The 27500-nt window shown below is 37.6% G+C and overlaps 1 long non-coding RNA gene across 1 annotated transcript in view; it reads left to right on the forward strand.

Moving 5' to 3' along the window:
• LOC135213824 (uncharacterized) overlaps positions 1–27500 on the forward strand; it is a 67329-nt gene that overhangs the window by 1549 nt on the left and 38280 nt on the right. Inside the window, exon 2 of the long non-coding RNA XR_010314220.1 lies at positions 12495–12612. This is a non-coding gene — a long non-coding RNA (uncharacterized LOC135213824). The remainder of the gene's footprint in view (positions 1–12494; positions 12613–27500) is intronic.

A 27500-nucleotide genomic window follows, 5' to 3' on the forward strand; every position in this document is an offset into this window, starting at 1 on the left:
GTTCTGGAGATCGAATTCGGTTTTTGCGAGTCATTATCTCAAAGAGATAGAAACGGTTTTCGAGAATTGTAAAACGTTTAGGTCCGGTGGCGGTTTTCTGGCATGGTGTTGGAGAAACGGCACAGGGGTCGTCACCTCTATGCTAACTTTTCACCTTGAATAGGTTGTCGAGTTCAAGGGAAGCTGGGGTACTGAGTACCTGGGATGCTCACCAGTCTGTTAGGTCAGATTTTACAATGGTTGGGTATATATGTTTTAAATCTGGTGTTGGTGACAAATGTTTTGTATGATTGAATTTCTGGTCTTAGCCCAGGGCAAGGGCAATCTTTGTTGTTACTATCCTCCGTCAGTCAGCCTTGTCTCGCTTGAACTACGGAAGGATTCCACTCCTGTAGAGGCTAACTTTGGTCAAATTCCAATTCCTCTACAATAGTAAGAAGAGCACCGACCAGAGGCAGTAACAGTCTGCTGTAGCTCTCTTACAAGGTAAGGTACAACAGACACCTTGAGTGTTTACTGGTATGCAATAAATGTAACCATTTAAAAATACTAGTGGTCCACTGAATCCCACCTTCCATAAATGTGTAATCAGCTCTATAATGTTCGGTAAGACACTACAATAAAAATGAAATTTTAAATTTTCATTATTAAAATGAAGTTTTATTGTATACTTACCGAACAATTATGATTATACCCACCCTCCTCCCCTTAGGTGGACGGACGGGCAGAAAGAATTGGATTCACCTGGGCAGTTGTACCTGGTTCTCCCGCGAGTGGAGGGAGATGACGTCATCACCACCAGTGTTGGCGACGCCGACGCGCTAAATTTGAATTTAGTATCCTGCCGCTCGTGGAAATCACGGCTCTATAATTGTTCGGTAAGTATACAATAAAACTTCATTTTAATAATGAAAATTTCATGTTTAGGGTAAAATACCAAGTGGCCGGCCTCTACTGCAGTGTGACCACCTTCCCATATAAGTATGTACTTTTAATACGTCCTGTAACCCAGGATAGACATTAGTCAAGAGCCAGCGTCCGTCAAAGCAACACCTTGAGACCTCTACTTTTACCTTGAAGTAAGTTTTTTCTCCCATGTAGCAAATTAAGGCCATAATTTCCGATTTTCGGGAAGGTGGTCGTGCTTTGATGGAGGTGGCCGTTAGGTGGCCATTCAGTATTTTACGCCAGTCATTCTGGTGTTTTTTTTTATTATTAAATTTAGGATGATTTGCCATTTATTCAATCAAAATGGTCAACCCATACACCACCACTAATTTTTAATAGTAGGGAACCAGAGATTTTTGGGTGGGTTAGAACTAAAGAGGGCGTCATACACAAATTTGTTCCAGTTAACCTAACCTGCTTGTTGTGGGCTATGGGTTGGGTTGTTTTGCCTCCATAGAGGGAAATATAATAGATATTTCCAAAGTAACTTAACCTAACGTTCTGTGTTCTACCTTACTAGGGTGTAGGTTGGGGAAAGGCTTTTTTTGTTACCCATGTAACCCCCACTTTCCCCCAACCTAAATATGAGCTAGGTTGCTTTAACTCTGAAAGGAACAATGTTTCCTTCTTTAGGCTACCATGATTACATATCTCAATCTTCGTCATCATTATTCCCACATGGAATGGGAATCCTGGGCCCATCCCAACCTGACATACTAAGATTATGGTTCCACGCCATGCACTCTCATTTTTATTAGGCTTACAGTAGTTACAATTAATCAATCAAATGTTTGTTTCCGGCACATGAATATAAAGTTGGTTAAATTATTTCCAACACTTTTCAGAAAAAACTTACACTCGTAGTGTTCCTACAAAGATACAAACCTCATCATTTGTGCATAGTAGATGGCTTTGGCGATAGCTGTCTGTGTCTTTGAAACTGGGAAACAAGATTTTCAAATATGGCAGTATAGCTATTTTGTGGGTCTGGGTAACCACTTATGCATGTAGTATCAGGCAAGTTACTTGTACTTCAACCATTGTACTGTGTATATGTGTTTCTCACAGTTACCATTGTGGCTGTTGTTAAATTTGTATTCCTAAGTGTTTCCATGTTGAAATAATTTTTGATAATTTTTGTATTTATGCGTGAAGTGATGGTGCATGGTGATGCTTTGCATAAGAATGATTAGTGAGATGTGAAGAATTGTGCTCATACCGTATTCATGTTTGTTTTTTCATTCTATGTGTTTATCGTGCACAGGTCAGGAGCGTTTGATGATTCTGACTTACGGTGAGTTTGTGCGTCTTTGATCTCTTTCCATGTTGGGGAGATATGGTGTAAGGGGGAAGGTTCTGTTGGTATTTTCTAAAGTCAGTACACTGTCAGTGTCACCTCTTCCCTATACTGTGCCTACATTGTCTCCTACTCCTCCTGGAGTGACATCTATGCGTACCGCCACAATTGCTTCAGGTGTCTATAGCCAGGATAGTGACAAAGCCGTTTGATTTGTGTGTAGTGCTGAGGCTGGGTATCTTGTTATTCCCTTCCCCCACCATTCCTGTGGGAATTCTGCTAAAATCGTCCAGAGGAGATGCTTCTTTATCACTTTGTCTGTTGGCTAAGCAGGTGCCCAAGTTGTAGTGTTATGTAAATGCCAGGGATCACTTGAAGTGAGAATTTAAACTTTTCATACTTTTCTTTTAATTTACAAATGTGTACTGTATTTTGTATTCATATGTACATCACAATATTCACCTTCCATTAATGAACATATCCCTAAATTTAGCCTATACTGTTACTATTCATACAAATACAGGAGGTAATGCTGTTGCATTCAACATTGATAGAATATCATCTGACTTTGCAAGTCTATAGTGATGTCTAGTTAGAGAAGGCACAATATTCTTTGTTAATAAATCATTATCTTAAGTACATCACAACCACCTCAGAAGTAGAAAAATTGCACAGCCTCTCTTACTTGGAGTATGTGTGGCACGTTGAGCCAGGGCTATGTAAATAATGATACCAGGTATTTCACTGATAACTTGAAAGTCACTTTGCTTATAGAAACATGGTAAAATTTGAAATTCTGATTGTCAGTCTTCTGATTTGCTGAAAGTACGTAACGTAATTAACCTAAATAAGGTAGAAATTATGAAATATATACATGCCAAAAACTGTGGAGAATTTCAATGAGATAGGCTACAGAGCTACTCTCTGACGAAAGTACTGTATTGTATTGTTGAATTAAGATAAATATTAAAGTAAGATTTTACATTTGCATTGAAGTACTGTAGTTCATTGACAATTTGTCTCCCATTAGATTTTAGAGGGATGTTACCATAAAGTGGCTGTTATGTATCTATAGTATATCATAGTCTAAATTATCACTGCAAATTTGCCGGTTGTGAGAAATTTAACCAATTACCAAAATAGATGCAGAACATTGCAGTATCCTGGTTGCCTGTATCATTATTGTTGGATGGCTGACACATGCAAGCCAAAATTGTTCGAGACAGACCCAAGAAAGAAGGTTACCTTTTGTGATTAGGATAGGAAAACTTGTATACGTATTGTTTTCTTGAAGTACCGTAGCTGGGTTATATTGTGTCAGCCACATAAACAGTACTGTAGTGTAAGAAAAAATATGCAAGAACATTGACCCACTAAAAGGGAATGAACTAATAATGGATTGGATCTTCTTAAACAAGTAGTGAGTCTTTGCTGGATGCAACTGGCTGAAGGTTGGAGGCATTGTTCTTCCCCCCTTGAGGCTTTGAAGAGTGCATTTGTAAAGATTTGCTGTCATGAAAGCTATCACTTGAACTGCCCCTGCTGTTATTGTGGGCCTAGACATGTTCATGCTGCAAGTCTTGTTCTTTATAACCTGAGGATTCTTGTAGTGGCAAGAAGTGAAGCTATAGACCTGGCTTGAGTTGGAAGGTTGTGCAAGAGCAAGACTTGGAACACAAGGTCATGACCAGAGACTGGTATGGAACCAAAGACAAGCATGTGAAAGGTGCTTGACAATTGTTGTTGAAACATGGCTGCACTCTATCTCATGGACCAGCCACAGACATTTTTAAAACTTCATACTATGTACTGTATAATACACAGTATGGTTAAGTAATGTATTGGCTGTACAGTGTTACATTTATACTTTAAAAAGTATTTTTAAGTGAAAGTATCACTCTTTGCTCATCTCTTGATCATTTGCTCTAAAATTCGCAGATGTTTGGTGAATAAAGTAAAATTGCACTCATGTATGTATTACAGAATAACCAGTACAATACTGAAGGTCTTCTTTGTACGTGTCTGTGGTGTATGTATTCATTACATTTCAAAACACTAGATACCTGTTATACATGCTCTTTGTTGCTCTCTGGTATTTTTTATGGACACTTTATGTTGTGTTGTATTTGACACTTACATTAGAATGTTTGTATGTTTGTGTGTATTTAAGCATACACTTATGCATTACTTTAAGAATGACTGCACACTGACTGCTTGCACGATATCTCTCTTTTAATCAGGACACGTATTTTTCCATTTTTTTAATGATGGTTGTTGTGGTATTATGTTGAAAAAGGAACTCGGAACGATCTATTCCTTTTTGTACTGTATTGCATGAGTCTTTTAAGCAAGTAGGTAGAGCAACTACAATCCGCAATGTTTTTGTTAGGTTATACTATATTGTAAGAATTCTTAGAATCAATGGGTTTTGCAAATACTAATATCAGAAATGGAATGATAAGTAAATTTATTTTTTTAATCTGATGATTTAAAACACCAGTTAGGATAGATTATTAATTACTGTGTATGGAGTTGTGATTCAGTACAAGCTACGTGAGTTGGCTCGGGTTTATATGTATAATTACCGGATTTCGTTACTTGTCAAGGAGGCCAGACACCCCCCCTCCCCTTCCTTTCCCATCTAGAACTCTCTCTTAAGTTAAGGTGAAAGTGTCTGTAGTTATTTAAACCAAAGGTTGCAGTTCGAACCCTGACTAACGCAGAAACCCTTGTCATTTGAAACTCCCTTTTGGGTGCAAGTTATTCCCGTGGTACAGTAGTTACATGATAGTGAATTCAGTATGAAAAATATATGTATATACTGCATGTATATTCATATATACATCAACCAGTGCACTCGGGCGCTTGTCGTAGTGAGATGTATTCATTATAGAAAAGTCTTCATCATAGGTTATTCCACCTTTGATGATTCACTAATATGATCGTGTATTCAGTGCGAAATTAAAACCATGTAAACAAAAAAAACAAAAACAGCAACAAAATTGGGTGTCGTGGTCTCTGTCACACCCAACCAGCAGCGAGACAAACATTTCCTTGACAACAACAATTGCTTACGTAAAGGAACACAAACTCCAAGGGTAACCGGTGTTTAGAAAGAGGATTGCTGTTGGCGGGAGGAGGGGGGTAGGGGAATGGGAGTGGCGGTGAGGTGGATGGCGAGACGTTTGGTGGTGAGGAGGAAAGTATAGAGAGAACGATGAGATTGATGATGATGATGATGATGAGAGAGAGAGAGAGAGAGAGCAAAGCGGATGTAGGGAGGGAGGTAGGTAGACTCAGCAGAGCGAGGCAGGAGTAGAATTGCGAGGTAGATGTGCATAAAAAATAGACCGATGAGCTTGACGGCGATAGTTTTTTGGGGAGATAAAAGGGTGAGGGAATGAGGGAGGCAGCGTATAACGATGTAGACTTAACACTGATACATTGAGAAGTTAAAAGGGTGAATGTCAGGACTGAAATAAGGACTTATGAAGGGGTAGATAGCAAATATTAGCAAATACATCTTGGAGGAAGGAACGGGTGTAAGGGAGGGTGATCGGCATAGGGGAAGTGGTTATGTTGGAGGAAGGGAGAAATTCAAGAGGGAGAGGGAGGGGCTAATGGCAGAGCAAAGGGAAGGGGGGGGGGGACCTTGTTATAATTTTGGGTCAGTGAGTCCACAGAGGAATTTCCTGTCTTTGTGAATGACGTCGGCGGGATACCTTAGCTATGACTGCATCTCCGCAACATGAAAAGTCCGAGATTAACCAGAGGGTAGCAAACAAACATGAACAGAGACGAAGAGAAGCAAATAACGAGAGGGGAGAAAAAGAAGAAGAGAAGAAGAAGAAGAAGAAAGGAAGAGAGCGAAGGGGGAGTAAGTGGGTGAATATAATAGATTAGGAATGTACAGTTTTTCTCACTCACTCACTCTCCCCCTTTCAGAACGAGTATCAACAAACACGAAGACGCGGAGATAAAGGGGAATGGGGAATGAGAGCGAGACGTGGAGAGTGGGCCAGAATAATTACCGCACTGTAATAGGAATAAAAAGGGAGTTTTTCTTTCTCTCGCTTTTTTTCGCCTATTTTTACGGTCCTGGACAACAATGCAATATCATGATATTGTGTTCCATACGGAACAAAATTAACTTGTACATTGGGGCCAATGTGACAGGGACACGCGAAAGTTAGTTTTGATAGATTGTCATATGAGTCTAATTTCCCCTGGGCGAAAGCATTCTTTGTTTATATGTTTCTGGGTTAGGGTGCCTTTATACTGAAGACTTGAGTTGGACAAGTTGGCAGAAGACTTGACAATAAAACTAAGCAGACTGTTATTTAGACTGTAGTACCAATGGACGTGCTACGAGTAAGATTGATAACATTAGCGCTTGTTGTGAAGTCAACGTGCGGTTATTAAGACTAATGGGAAAAGGATGTCAGTGGTAAAACTGCTGATAAATCTGACGTGTTGCTGGCAAGCCCGTATGAACAAATAATACGTGTCTGTAAGACAGTATATGCTAAAACTGCATGTGAAGACTTCAGATAGAAAATGAGTGTTGGTAGCTACGCTGTTTAATACAAAATAATGTCCAAAAAGACTTTATATAGCTATTAAGACTTGAGATTGCTCTTCTGTACACTGTCCTTTAAGAATATTGTCAACTGATCAGGAAGGGAAATAAACCTAACAGGATTATCAGTATCATTTTTTGTGATCCCCTCAGAGGAGTAGTCCAATCAGTTTATCTCACACCCGGTGCACTGTAGGCATTACTACAGGTTGTTTGCAGTGTCCTCTCTTTACTTTAGGGCTAAGTGGCTGAAGTAGTCTAGTAACTGGCTTTTTAGTCTACTTTCTAGAATTCAGTCCGTCATAATCTGTGATAGCAAACATACTATATATATATATATATATATATATATATATATATATATATATATATATATATATATATATATATATGTGTGTGTGTGTGTGTGTGTGTGTGTGTATCGTACATATATATATATATATATATATATATATATATATATATATATATATATATATATACACATATACATATACATACACACACACACACATACGCACATACAACATACATAAATACATGCCTGTCAAATCCTGGCCACTCGTCTCTACTTCCCAGAAAGATTCAAATTGAAAATAATGACTCAGTAGATCGTAATACTCGCACACGAACAGTGAATTGGCAGAAGAGAGGGACGTTGACTGGAGGGTATTTATATTCCGCTTAGTCTAATTGTTAGTTACGATAAACAACAAAGTAGAAAAAAAGAAGATGAAAAGAGATGTGTACTCATGAGGATGCAACTCGCCCTCAGTTGAGGCGCTTCTTTATAAGAGGCGATGCGTCATTGTAGTAGATTGTTGTTTCTTTGTTGCTTTTGTAAATTGATTTCCTTTTCTCTCTCTGTTATTGAGGTTGTCTTTCTTGTTCTTATGCAGTTAAGATAAAGGAAAATGGGGGAAAAATGCTGAGGATTTAGGAGTGATTTGCATAGTGACCTTGGTATAGTAGTTGTAGTAGTAGCTGTAGGGATTTGCCTTTGAAACGGTTCCCCGAATTCGTAGAACTTGAGATGAGAAATTGTAGAAAATTGCGCCGATGAATGAACATACAAAAAGTCTCGTCAGTATGATATCCTATTCATAGCTGTGATGTGACAAAGAAGAATGCTGATGCAGAATGGCATAAATACACAACTAGGTTAGAGTCTTAGTTATATATGTCATGGCACGACAAGAGAGGGCGAGAAGATGCGTCAATGAATAAGCGCTGAATGAATTTCGTTTTGTTTAGGTCAGGGATATAATAGTGTTGTCTTTTTTGGGTAAGGGGTATGATAGTATTTTTTTATTGGTCACTGATATAATAGGATTGTATTTTTTAGGTTATGGATATAATAGTATTGTTTTTTTAGTCAGGTGTATGATAGTATTTATTGGTCAGGGATATAATGATAGTGTTTTTGTTATTGGTCAGGGACATGATAGTTTTTTTTAGGTCAGGGTTATGATAGGTTAGGGATATATTAGTGTTGTATGTTTTAGGCCAGGGATATGATAGTATTGTTTTTTGGGTCAGGGATATCTTGTTTTTTTGAGGTCAGGGATATAATAATATATATACATATTTTAGTTGAAGGATATAATAGTATTGTATTTTTAGGTCAGGGATATGATATTGTTTTTGTAAGTCATGGATATAATAGGATTTTTTGAGGTCAGGGATATAATAGTATTTTTTTTAGGTCAGGGATATAATATTGTTTTTTTAAGTAATGGATATAATAGGATTTTTTCTAGGTCAGGGATGTAATAGTACCGTTTATATTAGGTCAGGGATATGATAGTATTTTTTTAGGTCAAGGATATGATAGTATTGTTTTTGTAGGTTAGGGATATATTTGTCTAGGTCATCTATATAATAGTATCCATATAATAGTATATTTTAGGTCAGTTATATAATAGCATATTTTAAGTAAGGGATATGATACTATTGTTTGTTTTAGGTCACGGATATAATTATATTGTGACGCAAATTATACTCTTAGGTCAACACTGAATGAATACAGCGGCATTAATATCATGTAACAACCTTAGTGGGACGAGAAACAATGAAGATAATACTCATTATTGTTGTTGCTATTTAAAGGAGATCGCCGAAATAATAACTCTTATAGGTCTGGCCTGTCGTTGTTATGGAACTAAATCAAATCAGCAGTATATACCTCCGGGGGAATCAAGACCTGTGACGTCAAACAAATGTTCTCTGGTCTCTGATTAGTCTGTGACGTGAATCAAAACACCTGGTTCCGTGACCTTGCATAATTGACTGGGATTAGATTTCTCTCTCTCTCTCTCTCTCGTCTCTCACTCTCGCCTCTACTGCTCTCCATCTCCTCCTCATCTCTCTCTCTCTCTCTCTCTCTCTCTCTCTCTCTCTCTCTCTCTCCATAAGTGAATCTAACTCCATTACTTCCTATCAACAGCTTTGGGTTTCATTCTCTCTCTCTATCTCTCTCTCTCTCTCTCATAAGTATATATCTAACTCTATTCATCACTTCCTTTCAACAGCTTTGTCTCTCTCTCTCTCTCTCTCTCTCTCTCTCTCTCTCTCTCTCTCTCTCTCTCTCTCTACATAAGTGTATCTAACCCTTTCCATTACTTCCTATCAACAGATTTGGGTTTTATTCTCTCTCTCTCTCTCTCTCTCTCTCTCTCTCTCTCTCTCTCTCTCTCTCTCTCTCGTTAAAACTGTTAGTTGAGGCTCACAATACCATATCTGGACGAAATGTGTGTTGGAATATTGAAAGCGTTGAACGTTTTGGAGGCAATCATTAAATTATATAAACGATTTTCAAGAGCGGATTGTCTAAATTGTATGACGTCAAAGTCATGAAATATAAAAAACATTTGAAGTGACTGCCACGTCCCTGTCTACCTCCATGTATTGTACATGAGTATTCGTGGTAAATAAACACATTATCGATATGATACACCTTTTATATCGTTCATGGACAGCCATCTAGCCAAAAGAACCCAAGGACAGCTGTATGTGCAGAATTTAGACATTTAACAAATTAGTGCTCAATAATTTATACTAAATATTGCTTAGTCAGTGTCAAGACCTGCGGGGATACCTTACAACATTTTATTGGAACACTTGATTATCTGCTTGTAAAGTGACAGATATGATGCAGTTTGATTTTGTTGACTTGTTTAGCAATACTATGCATGCTGTATCTGGAGCCTGATCAAAATTTCTGACCCCACTGATTTAAATATATTTTACGTCTGTAAATGTATTAAGGTTGTACATTCATTGATTCCCCATCCACCCATCCATGCATGGCCCCCGTAGGAGCGTAGTGACATCAGTGCACCTCACGGGGTTCACTGTTGGCGTTACCAAATGTTCTTTGCAGCGTCCCTTCGTCCCCTAGCTGCAACCCCTTTCATTCCTTCTACTGTACTGCCATTTGCGTTACATATCTTCCATCTTCCTATCCACCCTCTCCTAACAACGATTTCATGGTGCAACTGCTTTGAGGTTTTCCTCCAGTTACCACCCCTTTCAAACCTCCTTACTCTTAAGTTTCCTTTCCAGCGCAGAATGAGCTCATAAGTCCAAGTGCTTAGCTTTTGGCCTAAACTTTATATTCCATTCAATTCCACCCATCCATGCATCTGTGCCATTATCCATCCATGTCTTGAATTGCATGAGGAGACATTGCTTCCAGCCCCCAAGTCTTTAGGCTACACAATGGTTTGTTTCATCCTACTCATCTTCACTCTTTGCGGATAAACGGGAATTTTCATGTAGATGGAAAGTTAGAAAGTGTTAGGTATACATATTGCATGATGCTTCTACATAGTATGACTTGTGGTCATGTGTGATCTTGTTTTATCTACTTGCAAACTGGTGCACTGAGGAACGTGGGATGAGCTCCGCAAGCAATTATGTTTGAAAGACGTAGGGAACTTGCTGTATTTGATGCACTAGGCTCAGTAAAATGGACTTCGTGAAACTGAAATCTGTCTGTTCAAGACAGTCCACCCTCCTTGTTTATCCAAGGAAATCGGAACCACTATCGAAGAAACTTTGATCTAACGCTGTAAGCCCCATCGTTGTGATACTCTAAGGATGCTGTGGTCTATCGGTGGTACGCATTAAGTAATCATTCCACGGTAGTTCCAGCCCTTTGGAGCAGTTGTAAACAGGTCCGACTGTTTGGGATACTCACCCAGATATAGTCTCAAGTCTGCCACGCAAGAAAATAAAGGCTTTAGAACTGGAGGAAGCAGTTTCTCAAAAACAAGATTATATGGACTTAGGAGATGTTTGGTTATCATGCAAGAGCATTGTAGCAGGCCAGTGGAAAAGTATATCATAGTTTTACCAGGCCACTGAGCTGATTAACAGTTCTCCTAGGGCTGTCCCGAACGATTAGATATTTTTACGTGGCTAGGAACCAATTGGTCACCTAGCAACCGGACCTACAGCTTATTGTGGGATCCGAACCACATTATATCGGGAAATGAATTGCGGGCCAGTGGAGATGGAAAAGAAGTCTACGTAACCATTTGTGTGAATTGTTAAGATCAGTGCTTACATGCATTTACTGCAGTTACGTTTGTTTTACTACGTACTTGAGCTCTTATCGTGACTTAAAATGTATTGACTACATTTCCTTATCAGGACAAAAAGTTATAATTAATGAGAGTAATGAGGTAAAGCCGCATTCAGCCATGAGAAAGCCGACTCCCAGGTGCTCTCCTCATTCAGGAATCCCCAAGGAATGAGATATGAACCTTGATAGAACAGTTGATGCAGATGTATCCTTGGCAGAAGCAGTGTGTATCTTTGACTGTGAGGAATGAAACAAATTGATATTACAGCAGGTATGTATCATTAGGAATAGCATCTGGGTAATAGATATTCGACATATTTTGTCTCTTGACATCATGCTGAAGCTTTGTTCTCTTTCCTGTTGATATTTATTTATTATTGATGTAATATTTCATATGCAAAGAAAAACAGTAAGGATTATGAAAAATAAACTAAAACAAGGAAAGCATTAGCGTTAATCATGTTTTTATAATATTGCACTGTAAGCATTAGCTAAGGTTCTTTGCAGCTTCCCTTCGGTCCCTAGCTGCAACCTTTTCGTTCCTTTTACTGTACCTCCTTGCATATTCCCCTTCTTCCGTCTTACTTTCTACCCGCCTTACTTTCTACCCGCCTTACTTTCTACCATCTCCTTCAGTTGATTCATAGTGCAACTGCGAGTTATTCTTGCTATTACAACTTTCGTACCTTTTCCTGTCAATTTCCAGTTCAGCGCAGAATGACCTCATAGGTCCCAGTGCTTGGCCTTTGGCCTGAATTCTATACTCAATTCAATTCAAGTTTGTAATATGAGAATAAAACGAAGTTGCCAAGTAGTGGTCTTGGGGAAGCTGATTCAGAGCTGTGTTTCAAATTAAAGATGGTGTGAGGTATGGTCGAGGAGGGTGTTGTTATCCAGGTGTGAACTTGTAATTGGGGCTTTTGACAGATACAAGTTACGTAGTTCAGCACGTAAATTGTGTGTGAGCAATTAGGATCATTAAGATCCTTATATCTTCTACTATTTCATCTTTCACTTATATATTGGCATAACTCAGTTTCTTGGCCAAGCGAGAGGATGACATCAATTTTTTTTCTCCACAGCAGCCCAAACACTCGTGAAGCTTTTAACAACGAATGAGATAAACTTTTGACTGGAAAGTATCTGTGATCTGAAGCAGAAGCACTGTGCAAAAATTCACTCGCCATGCAAAACTTGCAGGTCAGTCTTTATTTTAAGCTTTATTGTTGTTACATTTCATACAGCTTCATACCGAGATCAGCGACAGATAGATCTATTTTCGTTGGCCTTGATTCTACTCTGTAGCGGCTGTACAGAAAACTCGATTGCGCCGAAGATATATTACTCGTTTATCTTTCAGTACCGGTTCAGAATTATAGTTCACTTGGGGCTCAGTCTGTATTTATCCTATATTGTATATGATACACTAAGTATACCCAATATAATACACTAAGTATACCCAAAGGTATAGCGGCCCCATCAGGTTCTTTGCGGCGTCCCTTCGGCCCCTAGCTGCAACTACTTTCATTCGTTTTACTGTACCTCCGTTCATATTCTCTTTCTTCCGCCTTACTGTTCACCCTCTTCTAACAATTCTTTCTTAGTGAAACTGCGAGGTATTCTTCCTTCTACACCTTTCATACCTTTTACTGTCGTTTCAGCGCTGACTGGCCTTAGTTGCCCCAGTGCTTGGCATAATGCCAAAAATCTTTATAAATCAAACCCAAAGGTAGCGGCAATACAGTGTAACTTTATTCCATTCTTTAGCCTTATCTTCACAACTTAATATTGGAAACCACCGTATGACTTGTTGTTCAAGTGAACAGAAGAACGCCTTTATTTAAAGTAACTGGATTTAACTTCAAGTTTTGATTACAATAATAGATGTTTGCAGAGAAATTTTATGATATATTGAAAAAGCAGTGAAAATCTCAGAATGTTCTTAGTGTTCCACTGCTTGGTTCTTAAGTCTAAATTTAATAATGCAGTCTAATCTGTTGTATATAGACGGATAATTACTTATAATATCCTGGTTGGACAGATAAACTACCTAATCATGGTAATACTCCTGCATAGCAACCAGCCCATTCATAACAAGCGCGGATTTTAATTACTCACTAATTGTGTTTTTTTCATGTGTATATTCACCAGAAATCATATAACGACGGTAATGATAATTGTGATGACCCATTTTCCATGAATAAAACATTAAAGTTGATTATGTAGTTAATTATAGAATTCAGCCAAAATTCAATGGACGCAATTTGTAACAAATTTAATCTAATGGACATACTTTCATCCCACTGTGTAGTAGTTTGTGATTTCATCAGTTTTTTTGTTTTTTTTTCTCACTTGTCTGTACTATTTTCTAATGCTCTTTTGCTCATGAGAACATCCTGTTATTTGTAAGATTAGTTTACGAATCCTTGGTGGTGAAAAAGGTAGCCCAAGCTAAAGCAAAGTCGTATGATGATGTGTATAATGAGCTGGGGACAAAGGAAGGATTAAAGAAGATGATCAAGCTATCAAAGGCTAGAAATAAGAGCACCAAAGATATAACACATATCAAACAAATAAAGGATCAAGGGGTGTAGTGCTTAGAAAGGAGGAAGACATTGTAGATGAATATTTCTAGCCCAAGCTAAAGCAATCGTATGAGTGTGTATATGAGCTGACAAGGAAGATTAAAGAAGATGATCAAGCTATCAAAGGCTAGAAATAAGAGCACCAAGATAACATATCAAACAAAGGATCAAGAGGGTGTAGTGCTTATAAAGGAGGAAGAGATGTGAAGATGATATTTCTAGCCCAGCTAAAGCAAAGTCGTGATGATGGTAATGAGCTGGGGACGGAAAGGAAAGAAGATGATCAAGCTATCAAAGGCTAGAAATAAGAGCACCAAAGATATAAACACATATCAAACAAATAAAGGATCAAGAGGGTGTAGTGCTTAGAAAGAATATTTCGAACAGTTGTTAAATGAAGAAAATAATAGACTAATAAGAGAGGATGGGCAAGTGAACATTGGCATGGTAATGAGGTTTTCTAGGCAAGAGGTACTAAATGCACTGAAGAAGATGAAGAATGGGAAGGCAACCGGACCAGACATGATCCCAGTGGAGGCATGGAAAGCATTAGGAGATGAAGGAGTGGATATACTGTACGATCTTATGATAAAGATCCTTGAACAGGAAAAGATACCAAATGAGTGGCGTGGGAGTATATTGATCCCAATTTTTAAAGGGAAAGGCGATGTCCAAGAGTGTGGTAATTATAGGGGCATTAAATTGATGTCCCACACTTTGAAGATACTGGAAAGGATGATAGATGCTAGACTGAGAGAAGAAGTACAAATAGGTAAAGAGCAGATGGGATTTATGAAGGGAAGGGGAACAACAGATGGTATATTTTGTCTGAGGCAAATAATGGAGAAATTCGAGGAAAGACAAAGGGACCTACATATGGTATTCATTGACCTTGAAAAGGCTTATGACCGAGTCCCGAGACAAGAGGTATGGAGGAGCCTGAGGGAGAAGATGGTGCCAGAGAAGTATGTGCGATTGATACAAGAGATGTACCGGAATGATTTACCAGAGTGAGGAGCAGTGTTGGGGAGACAGAAGGTTTTGAGGTGAGAGTAGGATTACACCAGGGGGGGGGTCGGCTCTGAGCCCATTTATCTTTAACATAGTGATGGATGTTATAATAGAGGAAGTAAGGGAGACAGTACCATGGAACATATTGTATGCGGATGATATTGTTCTGTGTGCAGAGAGCAGGGAAGATCTGGAAGTGAAATTGGAAAGATGGAGACAAGTACTGGAGGACAGAGGAAAATGAGAATAAGTAGATCCAAGACAGAATATATGTGTACCACACTGAGGGGGATGATAGAGAAAGTATTCAGCTTGGTGGAGAGCAAATAAGGAGAGTTGATAAGTTTAAGTATTTGGGATCTTTTGTTAACGCTGGAGGAAGTATGGAAGAAAGAAGTAAAACATCGGGTACAGGCAGGCTGGAACAACTGGAGAGCGGCCTCAGGAGTTCTTTGTGACAAAAGAGTGCCGCTTAGGTTAAAAGGAAGATTTCACAAGACGGTGGTAAGAACAGCAATGCTGTATGGTACGGAAACAGCAAGCATGAGAAAAGCAGAGCAGAAGAAGATGGATGTGGCAGAAATGAGAATGCTTAGGTGGATGTCTGGGGTAACAAGAGTGGATAGGATCAGAAATGACTACATAAGGGGGTCAACTAAGGTGGTGGAAGTATCAAAGAAAGTGCAGGAGGGGAGGCTGAGATGGTATGGACACCTGTTGAGGAGAGATGAGGACCACGCTGGGAGACATACTATGGGGGTGGAGGTGCAAGGAAGAAGAAAAAGAGGGAGACCAAGAAAGAGATGGAAGGACTGTGTGAGAGGAGACTTAAATGAGAAGGGAATTGATGAGGCAGAAGCACAAGATAGAAATGGATGGAAACGGCTCATCCGAAACGGCGACCCCATATAAAAATGGGAACAAGCTGGGAAGAAGAAGAAGAGTTTACGAATCCTTGGAAGGATTTCCTGTTCCTGATTTGTTCTGATGTTGATTCCCCCTAGGTTTCTCCTCATGCGGCGCACTGTAGACATTACTTAAGGTTCTTTCCCATCAGTTTGGAAGCGGAAGCTTCCTTTTCAATTTTAATCCTTTCATGATATCTGTTAATTATGTTTCCTTGTTTCATTACATTATCTTGAGACCTAATGGTCTTTACTCTCTTTTTCCATATAGGATATAAGGACTACAACTGAAAATTTGGTGAGCAACTTCACCTTAAGTGACTACAATATGCTAATTCCGATTGTTCTGTATTTAGCATCAAGTTACTCCACTCCCTCTGGTTTTTCCGTATTGTTGGAATCTTGAAAAAGAAATTATTTCTTTTTTTATATTTAAATTGTACTCATCATTAAGTTACTCCACCCCGTCTGTTTTTCCGTATCGTTCGAATTTAAAACAAATGAAATATTTTTCTTTTTTCTTATTCAACTTGTACTCATCAAGTTATTCCATCCCTTCGTTTTTTCCGTATTGCTGGAATCTTGAAAAAGATATCAGTTTCTTTTTTTATATTTAAATTGTACTCATCATTAAGTTACTCCATCCCGACTGTTTTTTCCGTATTGTTCGAATCTTGAAAAATATATCAATATCTTTTTTATATTTAACTTGTACTCAACATTGAGTTACTCCATTCCCTCTGGTTTTTCCGTATTGTTCGAATCTTGAAAAAGAAATCAATTTCTTTTTTTTATATTTAACTTGTACTCAACATTACGTTACTCCACTCCCTCTGGTTTTCCGTATTGTTCGAATCTTGAAAAAGAAATTATTTGAACAATATCTCGTGTAGTACCCATAAACTGCATTACATTATTGCACCCTTTGGTACTTAAATGATGTCAGCAGTATATGAAGAAATTACTTTTCGAAGAGAATACCTTCAGCCATTGGTTTTCAGTTCCGATAAAAATGGGCGAATAAAATTGCCGTTCTCTGAGGGGAGGGTTCTTCATCGAAAAGGCTTCGGCAGTCTCTCTCTCTCTCTCTCTCTCTCTCTCTCTCTCTCTCTCTCTCTCTCTCTCTCTCTCTCTTCGAATAGGGAAATTCAAGGTCATAAACTTTTACGTTCTCTGGCTGAATGATAAAAGGAAATATCAAATCTGGAAGCTCTTTTATTTTTTTGTGACCGTTTCTGTGATGCTCACTTTTTTTTTTCCTTTCTTCTTAACTACGTGTGTTTTTGTTTTCCTTTTGCTGTTCGCGTTATTTGAGAAATGAAAGCTTTTGTAAGTTGAAGGGTTGTCTTGACTATCGAACTTACTTTGAAGCTGGCAAAAGGGATGTGAGTTATTTCTAGGTTTCATGATATTGGCCATGCTCTCTGTATAGGTATTATTCTTAGAATATGATTCTTGACACGTTAATAGGAATTCAAATGACAGTAGTATTTCTACCAACCATATGGATATTCATTGCCCCATCTTCCTGGTTTTCATTTACCCTCTCAACTTTCCTATTGCTGTCATTTACCTACAGCTTCCAAGACGCACTTTTAGCTTCCTTTGCATTTTTTTCCTTTATTTTTTGCAGTTTCTCTTCACACACTTCCGTCACAACAGAAACATCTGCAAGAACAGCAGTGTCACTCCTATCTCAATGTTTTGGAGCTACACCAGATCCCACCTCGGTTACTCCTCGGATCACTATTAATAAAAATATTAATCAGCTGTGAACATGTAACATACAACTGTCTCACATCCACGTTTACACCAAAACAGTGACTTCCTTGGGCATATTTTAAAGCACTTCACTTCCATTATTAGATATTTAAACAGTCAAAGATTTTCATCTGTTATACACTTTATCAACACCTTCCACATTGCTTTTGTCAGTTGCTTAGTTCGCTTTTGTAGAATCAGTTTGTCGCCTTGATTTATACGCTCCTCTCCTAGTCAAAACCCGCAGTTTTTTTCCCCTATCAGTGCTGTAGTTGTTTAGTCTTGCTTTGAAATAAAAATCCTACCATTTACCTTCCATGTCATTCCTCTCACTCCCTCCATTGGAATTTTTCCTCTTTCAGACACACTTTACATACTTGGTAATCTAATTCACACTTTCACTGCTGTACCGAACACTTCTCATGTATTTTCTTAAACTAATGGTGCCTTTCCATTCTTCAGCCTCTTTATTGTCCTTCTTACATCCTGAACAGCCACTTCAATAATTATATATTCTCAATATTACACTTGATTTCCTTGCAATAAGACTTCAGTCACTCGTAGATCCCAAGGGGGAAGGAGGTGGTACCTCATAAATGACAGAGGAGCGTTGTTTTTAAAGGCCAAAAGCAGCCGGACTCTTTTTGGGGGAGAGAAGCTTAAATGGGAATCTTATCAGTGTTTGGACTTCCAAAATGGCCGGGGACTGATATTACAATACACATACACACACATATATATGTACTATATATCTATGATATATATATATGTTTATATATATATACACACACACACACACACACATATATAAATTAAACCAGTTTTAAATACACACACTTTACTCAAACACACACACACTTACATATATATATATATATATATATATATATATATATATATATATATATATATATACATATATATATATGTATAATATATTTATATATATATTATATATATGTATATATATATATATATTATATGTATATTATTATATATATATATATATATATATATATGTGTGTGTGTTTGAGTAAAGTGTGTGTATTTAAAACTGGTTTAACTTAGACTACTTAACTAAATTCGTATATCTGTATTCGTACCTTTCTTACCTGTCGAGGAATCATTATTTTATTGCATGCTTTAACATAAACCTTATTTATCTTGGTGTTTTTCAACTTCCCTTCCACTTGTGTTATTTTCATAGGCGTAAATAGAGCATGTGTATATGTAAGCTATTTTCTTGCATTTCCTAGCACCCTTGGTGTGACAGCTCATGCTTTTTGGCATTCTCTGGCAGAGAGAGAGAGAGAGAGAGAGAGAGAGAGAGAGAGAGAGAGAGAGAGAGAGAGAGCACATTAGTGATTTGTAGCCTTTCCTTCTGTCGCTACTTGAGTTTCCTTTAAATGTGGAAGAAATTGTCTTCCTCTTTCATTCCAATAAGGAAAGTTTTCTCATTCTGAAGAGGAATTCTATTATGTGATATTACCCCGTCCAAAAAGAAAATCGGGTCTTTTGCCAATAAAGTTCCTAACAAAATGCAAATCCCAATGTCGTCTTCTCTACCATTCTAAGAAATCAGTAAATTGCTCTGTAGGGACCATACTCTTTGGGGCTCCTTTTTCCTTCCTATATTTTTCTGGGTATTCCAGTAGTCGAGAAGCGTATTTTACCCTCTCCAATTTTATGCTCTCCTCTATATTCAACGGTTGTAAAGTTTGCAGGGTTTTTATGTAGTAGACGTCTGGCAAGAAATGTGGCCCCAGAATATACGTCAGCCCTATTGCTGAAGGAGTCTTGGCCAAGATGGGCATTGCGATTTGCAGGTTTTTCCCACAGAATTGTAAAGGCTTGCTCGGGATCTTCGTCTAGGAAGCATGCTTTGGTTCAGCTTGTTCCAAAAGAGAGTTGCCTCTCTCCTTCACCCTATTGCTTTAAAGTTCTTTAACGTTTGCTTTCACTAAACTATTAAGAAACTTAATTCAGTTCTCACCTTATTGGGCGACTTGAATCCTGCTTGATTATTATTATTATTATTATTATTATTATTATTATTATTATTATTATTATTATTATATTATATAATAATAATAATAATAATAATAATGATAATAATAATAATAATAATAATAATAATAATAATAATAATAATAATAATAGTGTAGTAGTAGTAATATATAAATATATAATAGTAATTATAATAGTAATAGATATAGTAGTAGTAGTATTATATATATATATATATATATTATAGTAGTATATAGTAGTTATTGTTGTTGTTGTTGTTGTTGTTATTATTGTTATTATTATTTATTGTTATTATTTATTATTATTATTATTATTATTATTATTATTATTATTATTATTATAAATATAATTTAACAAGACCACTGAGCAGACTACCAGTTCTCATACGCCGGCCGTACTCTGTTGAAATCTGGTCATCTTCACATGGGTACTTTGCAGAATTTTTTTTATTATTCACAAAATTATTAGGGCGTTCAATATGCGGTTCTGTTTAACTAACTACACAAGTATTACTCTCATTTATCTTTTGTTTCAATGTTTTATTGCATTATTTTATATGTGTCATTGATGTCGTGACATCAGCTCACCTCCCCATTTCATGTGATGTTCCTCAGTGTTGTCTCTCATTGAAACTTTCCCACCTCATTATCTGCGAAGGTCATTGATCATCATAGATGAAGCATTTGTTTGCAAATGAGTCGACCCTACACATTTCCTCCGCCTTCATTTCTGAGTTCTGCGTGGTTGTTCCTAATCAGTCTGGAGTTGTTTTCGCCGTCTGTCCTCTCCAAACTTGAGAACTATGTCCAAATGAGGATCCCATAATTTGAGCCAAATTCAGTTAATTCAAGATGATTGTGTACGTTTGTCTTTGTCTGCTCTTCCGGCGTGTGGGTTCATCTTGTTTTAATACCATTTCCATGCAATTTCACTTCTCACTTGAATGGTTTTGGTGGACAGTTTTCTTCAGACTTGTATTGGGCACAAATAGTTCAGATTGCTAAGTCTGCCTGAAAATACATCGGCACATTGTCTTGATTTCATAACGTTTCCATTTCAATTGCCGATTTACGGTGATTCTATTCATCTAGGTCAGGAAAATAATCTAATAGATATTTGCGATGCATTTTCGATTTTTCATCCCATCAAAGGACTGGATCAGAGACAATTTGTTTACAAGTAATAGTATTACTTTGGCTGCCGTCGTTCGTTAAGGATAAGGGAGATAGTCCATCCTCTTTATGGGCGATCCAGTAACACCTGTCAGGCCACCACTCTCTACTTTTATTTTCTCGAATTTATTTCTGTGATTCCGTATTCTGTACGCATTTTCAAGGGGTATTTTCATAGTGATACTTGCAAGGGTTTTCTTTATAGGGTGTTAACATCACAATTTTCTGTAAGGTATGAGATTGCTTTGTCCTCGCTTTTCTCCACCTGGGCTGTGACCACCGCAGTTGACTAATTATTAGATGCATAATTTACTCCTGAGGTCAACAGTGGTAAAATGTACTTTTCAGAAAATAGGCTCTGGTCATTTCGTCCCTGTGGGATTGATCTCGGTGTCTTGTTGGTAAGGAACGGTTGTAACCCCCCCCCTTCCTATTCACAGACCCACGCACACATATTTATACATTTAAACATATATAATACATATATAATATATTATTAATATATTATATATAATATATATTTATATTTATTATATTATACTGTTTATAATATATGTATATTATATATATATCGAGCTACAATGTTCTTCAATATCTAATTCGCTTTACCTCGGAATTAATATATTTTCATATATGCTTAACCGAAGGAGAATTTTTTTTCTCGATAATAGACTTGCCTGGACCCGGGCGCGAACCCATGGAGCCTTTCAAATCCCGGAACGTCAGTGAAGCTTTTACCTACTACACCACCGCAAGAGGCTCCATGGGTTCGCGCCCGGGTCCAGGCAAGTCTATTATCGAGAAAAAAAATTCCCCTTCGGTTAAGCATATATGAAAATATATTAATTCCGAGGTAGAGCGAATTAGATTTAAAGGACATTGTAGCTCGATATATGTATATGAATCACGGAAATGTGATTTGACTTATGTGTGTATATGTATATGTATATATATATATATATATATATATATATATTATATAGTATATATGTATGTGTGTGTGTATGTATATTGCTTCCTTGGGTAACCCATTCTTTTTAATTTACATTATTTATATATATATATATATATATATATATATATATATATATATATATATAATATATATATATATATATATATATATATATATATATATATATATAGTTTATGCTGTGTGTGTGTTTATTTACGTGCAAACGACGCAAGCAAATCCCCCCCCCCCCCACCAAGTGTACGAATGTATGTACCTATGTGTGTGTGTGTGTGCCGTCTAAGTATGAAAGATAGCCAACGAGCGCCCGACCTACTCCAAGTGAATTCGCGCTGAGTAGGTAATGTTAATAAGAACCCCAGCTATTGATTTTCCTGTCTCTCCATAATAAGGTTTTATTTTGTTTCACGGGGAAAGACAGGCTGACAGCATGCCTCCTCTGCGGTATTTGCATTATTTCAGTGTTTATCTTTTCCTGGAGAGCGAGAGTGGATGTGTTGGGATTCAGTCTTGTCAATAGAGAGAGAGAGAGAGAGAGAGAGAGAGAGAGAGAGAGAGAGAGAGAGAGTCAAGTTTATTAAAGCGTATGTATGGGAAATAGGTAATAAGAGATTTTCGTTAGAGATTTATAAAATGATTGGATCTTATCAAAAGAGAGAGAGAGAGAGAGAGAGAGAGAGAGAGAGAGAGAGAGAGAGAGAGAGAGAGAGAGAAAGTTTATTAAAGCTTATGTATGAGAAATAAGTAGTAGGGGAGATTTATGTTAGAGATGAATAAAATGATTGAATCTTACCTTGGGGGAGAGAGAGAGAGAGAGAGAGAGAGAGAGAGAGAGAGAGAGAGAGAGAGAGAGAGAGAATCAAGTATATTAAAGATGTTGTGTGGGAAATGCTAGTAAGAGGGATATGTGTGTGAGAGAGAGAGAGAGAGAGAGAGAGAGAGAGAGAGAGAGAGAGAGAATCAAGTTTATCAAAGCTTTTGTAAGAGAAATAGTTAGGAAGAGAGAGAATTTAGTCAGAGGAAAAAAAAAATAGGAGAAACTACGAACGTTAACGAATTGTCTGTGGAAAGTCAAATACGAGAGAATGAGAACAAGGCACAAATGAATAAAGAGAGAATCAGGGGGGAAAAAGAATGAGAAGGAATGTTTTCTGAGATATGAAAACCATATGCAGATTGTGTTGGTATTTTTATTGTCTTTTAACACACTACCTAACCTACTCCTGTGTATATATATATATATATATATATATATATATATATATATATATATATATATATATATATATGTCTTTTACACACTAACTAACCTACTCCTTTGTATATATATATATATATATATATATATATATATATATAATGCATTTGTATGTATGTGTGTGTGTATATATATACATACATACATACATACGTACATACATACATATATATATATATATATATATATATATATATATATATATATATATCGAACCGTGATCCATTTATATATCAATTCAAGCTACAAATGTCCTTTAATATCTAAATTCACTTTACCTCCCAAATGATATATTTTCATATATGTACCGAAGGGGAATTTTTAAGTTGATAACAATTTCGTCCCCCCATGGGATCGAACCAACGTCCAGGTGGACGGGGACGAAATCAGGACAGTCAGTGACGCTATCCAATCAGCCAACAGAGACGCTATAAGTTCATATCGATTCTGACCTTACAAATCACCCTCGATCTGGATGCTTTCGTAATTAGAATCGATATGAAACCCCGTCTACCATGTTGGCCAATTCGAGCGTTTGACAGAACGTAGCCTTTTGTTATGAATTATTATCACATCGAACCGTGATCCATTTATATATCAATTCAAGCTACAAATGTCCTTTAATATCTAAATTCACTTTACCTCCCAAATGATATATTTTCATATATGTACCGAAGGGGAATTTTTAAGTTTATAACAATTTCGTCCCCCCATGGGATCGAACCAACGTCCAGGTGGACGGGGACGAAATCAGGACAGTCAGTGACGCTATCCAATTTGGGAGGTAAAGTGAATTTAGATATTAAAGGACATTTGTAGCTTGAATTGATATATATATATATATATATATATATATATATATATATTATATATATATATATACACACACACGTTTGTACGCATCAATGTATGTATGTGCAGAATTTTTGGACAAAGAATACCCTCCTATTCACTCTTTCTACATCTTGTAAGTATATTTTTTGTAAGGTATGTGTTGCATATTTAAATGTACTATTACATGTACAGCATGAACGAGAGCGCATATTTCTGGTTTCATTGTATCTACGAATCGTAAGCTTCACTGCGGAAGACGTTGCTTTTAGAAAGCAATTCTTCGTGGATCTGAAAATAAATAAGTAAATGAATAAAAAGAGAGATTAGTAGATAAAGTTTTGGTCGTGCTGAAGGTGTGGAGGGAATTTGGCAAAGGGAAACCAGACACTATTGATTCTTAGGGCACCCCACACAACTGCCTCTCTCTCTCTCTCTCTCTCTCTCTCTCTCTCTCTCTCTCTCTCTCTCTCTCTCTCTCTCTCTCTCTCTCTCAAAACACTATAATGTATTTCTCTCAATCTCCTTCTTTCTCTTTGGTTTTCTTGGCCTTTCCTTTATCGGTTGGTTATTCGCCCTGTTTTGTTATTCTGGCTTTCTTCGTTTCTTTAATCATTTTCTCAGAAATGTCTTTCTCTTGCCTATGTATTGTGTAGATCTCTCTCTCTCTCTCTCTCTCTCTCTCTCTCTCTCTCTCTCTCTCTCTCTCTCTCTCTGCAGTATACTTTTCTCGATCTTTTTCTTTCTTTCTCTATATCTTTCCTAACATCACCTAAGGTTCTTTGCAGCTTCCCTTCCGCCCGTGGCTGTAATCCCTTTCATTCCCTTAACTGTACCTCCTTTCATATTCTTTGTTCCATCTTTCTTTGCACCCTCTTTTAACAATGGTTTCATAGTGCAACTGCTTTGAGGTTTTCCTCCTGTTACGCCTTTGTAACATTTTACTCTCAATTTCCGTTTCAGCCCTGAATGACCTAATAGGTCCCCGCGCTTGGCTTTTGGCCTAAGTTTTATATTCTGTTCTGACATCTTTCTTGGCCTTTCGCTTCCTTTTGTCGGTCGTTTCCCGTATTTTATTCATCTAGCTCTCTCTCTCTCTCTCTCTCTCTCTCTCCTCTCTCTCTCTCTCTCTTTCTCGCGCAAAGTTCGTTTCCTCGGTTCCTACATTCTGGGTTTCGTATCGTAGTTTGTTTCTGTGTTTGACCGTTAGTTTGTTTGTAATCGAAATAAACACTTGCTCGTAGACGACTTAGTTTGTCACTCCTCGGTTTACTTGTTAGTTTACATACGTCGCTCATAGAAAGGACTATATGGTTGCCATATGCCTCCAGTGTTGTTTGCCTTTGCGTGTCGGCATGAGGCTGCATCAAAACAAGCCTCTGGATTCTGTTTGTATATGTGTGTGTATGTGTTGGTATGCGAAGATCCGGGTTGGTGAATGTATGTTGTGTGTTACACTTCAGGCCAAGCTAGAAGAAGACAATAAAACATAAGTCGAAATTGTACAAATTTAAATGACTTTTATTTGTTTTGTTTTGTTTACCTTTTCTGGGTGTTTGGTTTTGTAAAAGGATATTGGACATGATGAATAAATCCGTTACATATTCAATTCTGCGTTGAAAAAACAATGGGGTCTGTTGGTTTTATGCATAGCAGTGGGTCTGCCCCACACTTACCTTTTTCAGATGTAGTACCTCTTTTACTTATTTCCTTATCCTCCCTCACCTCAAGATGTTTCTCCTCGCCTAGCTAGGTACTTAATTGCCGTCAAAGGAGACAACCTCAATATCTAACAGTACTCGTGAAATGTCAAAGTTGTATGGCTTTGTGATAGCATTTCTTTAAGAGAAATATAATATTTTCTTGGCTCTCTTCACGAGCCATAGATTTTTTTTACGGTCTCTCAAAGCTGTCGGTATTTTCTGACAAGAAGTTCGTTCACAATTTCTCTTAACTGTCGCCAAATGTTCTTCTGCAATTATCCTATGAAAGGGACACAGCTTACATTTCCACGTTTCAGTTCTTTGGGTGAGTCGTGAGGTGGTCCACATTAGGCCTCTTATCCCCCTCAACACCTGACCAATTTAAGGGTCCTTCCAGGGCTAGGGCGGAAGATGGCATAAAACCAGCTTAATCCATAACCAAGCAACTTGCCGTTCTATTTCCTAAATTATATATTTCCACAAATAGAAGGTAGAGAACAAAAGGGTAATAATTGGATCCATTTCGGGACTCATAACAGATAGCCCTATAAGTGCCAGAGTTATAAATAGGTTGAGGATGACGTCACATAGGGCCAAGTGTCGGAGCTATAGATAGGTTAAGGATTACGTCACTGATGTGATGTCTCCCAGTAGTAGTCCCTGAATAGATAGGTTAAGGATGACGTCACTGATGTGATGTCTCCCAGTAGTAGTCCTTGATTTTGAGACCTAAAATACATAATGGTGTTCTAAGGAAATGTTTGGGCGAGTCTTATGAAAGGTCTTGATAGTTATTTCAGTTATATTTCGGTGACTTGAAATATTTAATATATTTTGGAATGAGTTTTGAATATACCCAACTCGTGGAAAAATTTAGCGAACCCTACGAACTTTTTATGATGTAAGAAGTTACTGAATCAAATGCTTCAATAATTTTGAAAACTTTGACTGTTAAAAAAGAATTGTAGTGGGTTTTTGGAATATTACCGAAGTATTTTAATGATTCTTAGAATTATTCACTGGAAATTATTAAGAGTCATAATTTAACAATATCTCGATACCTACTTCAGTTTCATTATTGGTGATACAAATATCTGAAAGGGGAATTCCTTTGTAGGGCTAGAGGTTCGGAAAATACGTAGGTATAAACGTGAAAATACATATGATTAGGATATACTATGTTTTTATGTCTGCCGTGTTCTGTTCTCTGCGACAGTTAGGGAAGCGCCTTAGTGGCGTGATCGGTATGGTCTTGACCTGCCACCTCGGTAGCCGCGAGTTAGATTCTCGGGCATTCCACTGAGGGGTTAGAGATGTGTATTTCTGGTGATAGAAGTTCACTCTCGACGTGGTTCCGAAGCCACGTGAAGCCGTTGGTCCCGTTGCTGAATAACCACTGGTTCCATGCATCGTCAAAACACCATTAAAAAAAAAAAAAAAAAAAAAAAAAAAAAAAAAAAAATCTGCGACAGTTAGCCTCGCTGCCTGAGAAGTGTCATGGATACCTGAACCTCAGCTTTGGGTGGTGTAGATTAAAGCCAGTTGCCAGGTGAAGTGAGGAAGAGGGGTTATTTGATCGATTCTGTCCATAAGGTAGGCGATCCATTTGTGATGTTCGTCAAGTGTCAGTTGAAAAGAGAGGAGGTAAATGTATAGCGAGAGAGAGAGAGAGAGAGAGAGAGAGAGAGAGAGAGAGAGAGAGAGAGAGAGAGAGAGAGAATGTTTCTGACGGGGTCTAAAGGAATTACGAGTAACAAAGCCACAATAAAACTGACTTCAATAGCGTTATTGTAAAGTAAGGCGTGGAGAGAGAGAGAGAGAGAGAGAGGAGAGAGAGAGAGAGAGAGAGAGAGACGGACAT

The sequence above is a fragment of the Macrobrachium nipponense genome, chromosome 43, assembly GCF_015104395.2.
Source record: "Macrobrachium nipponense isolate FS-2020 chromosome 43, ASM1510439v2, whole genome shotgun sequence".
Taxonomy (NCBI): Eukaryota; Metazoa; Arthropoda; class Malacostraca; order Decapoda; family Palaemonidae; genus Macrobrachium; species Macrobrachium nipponense.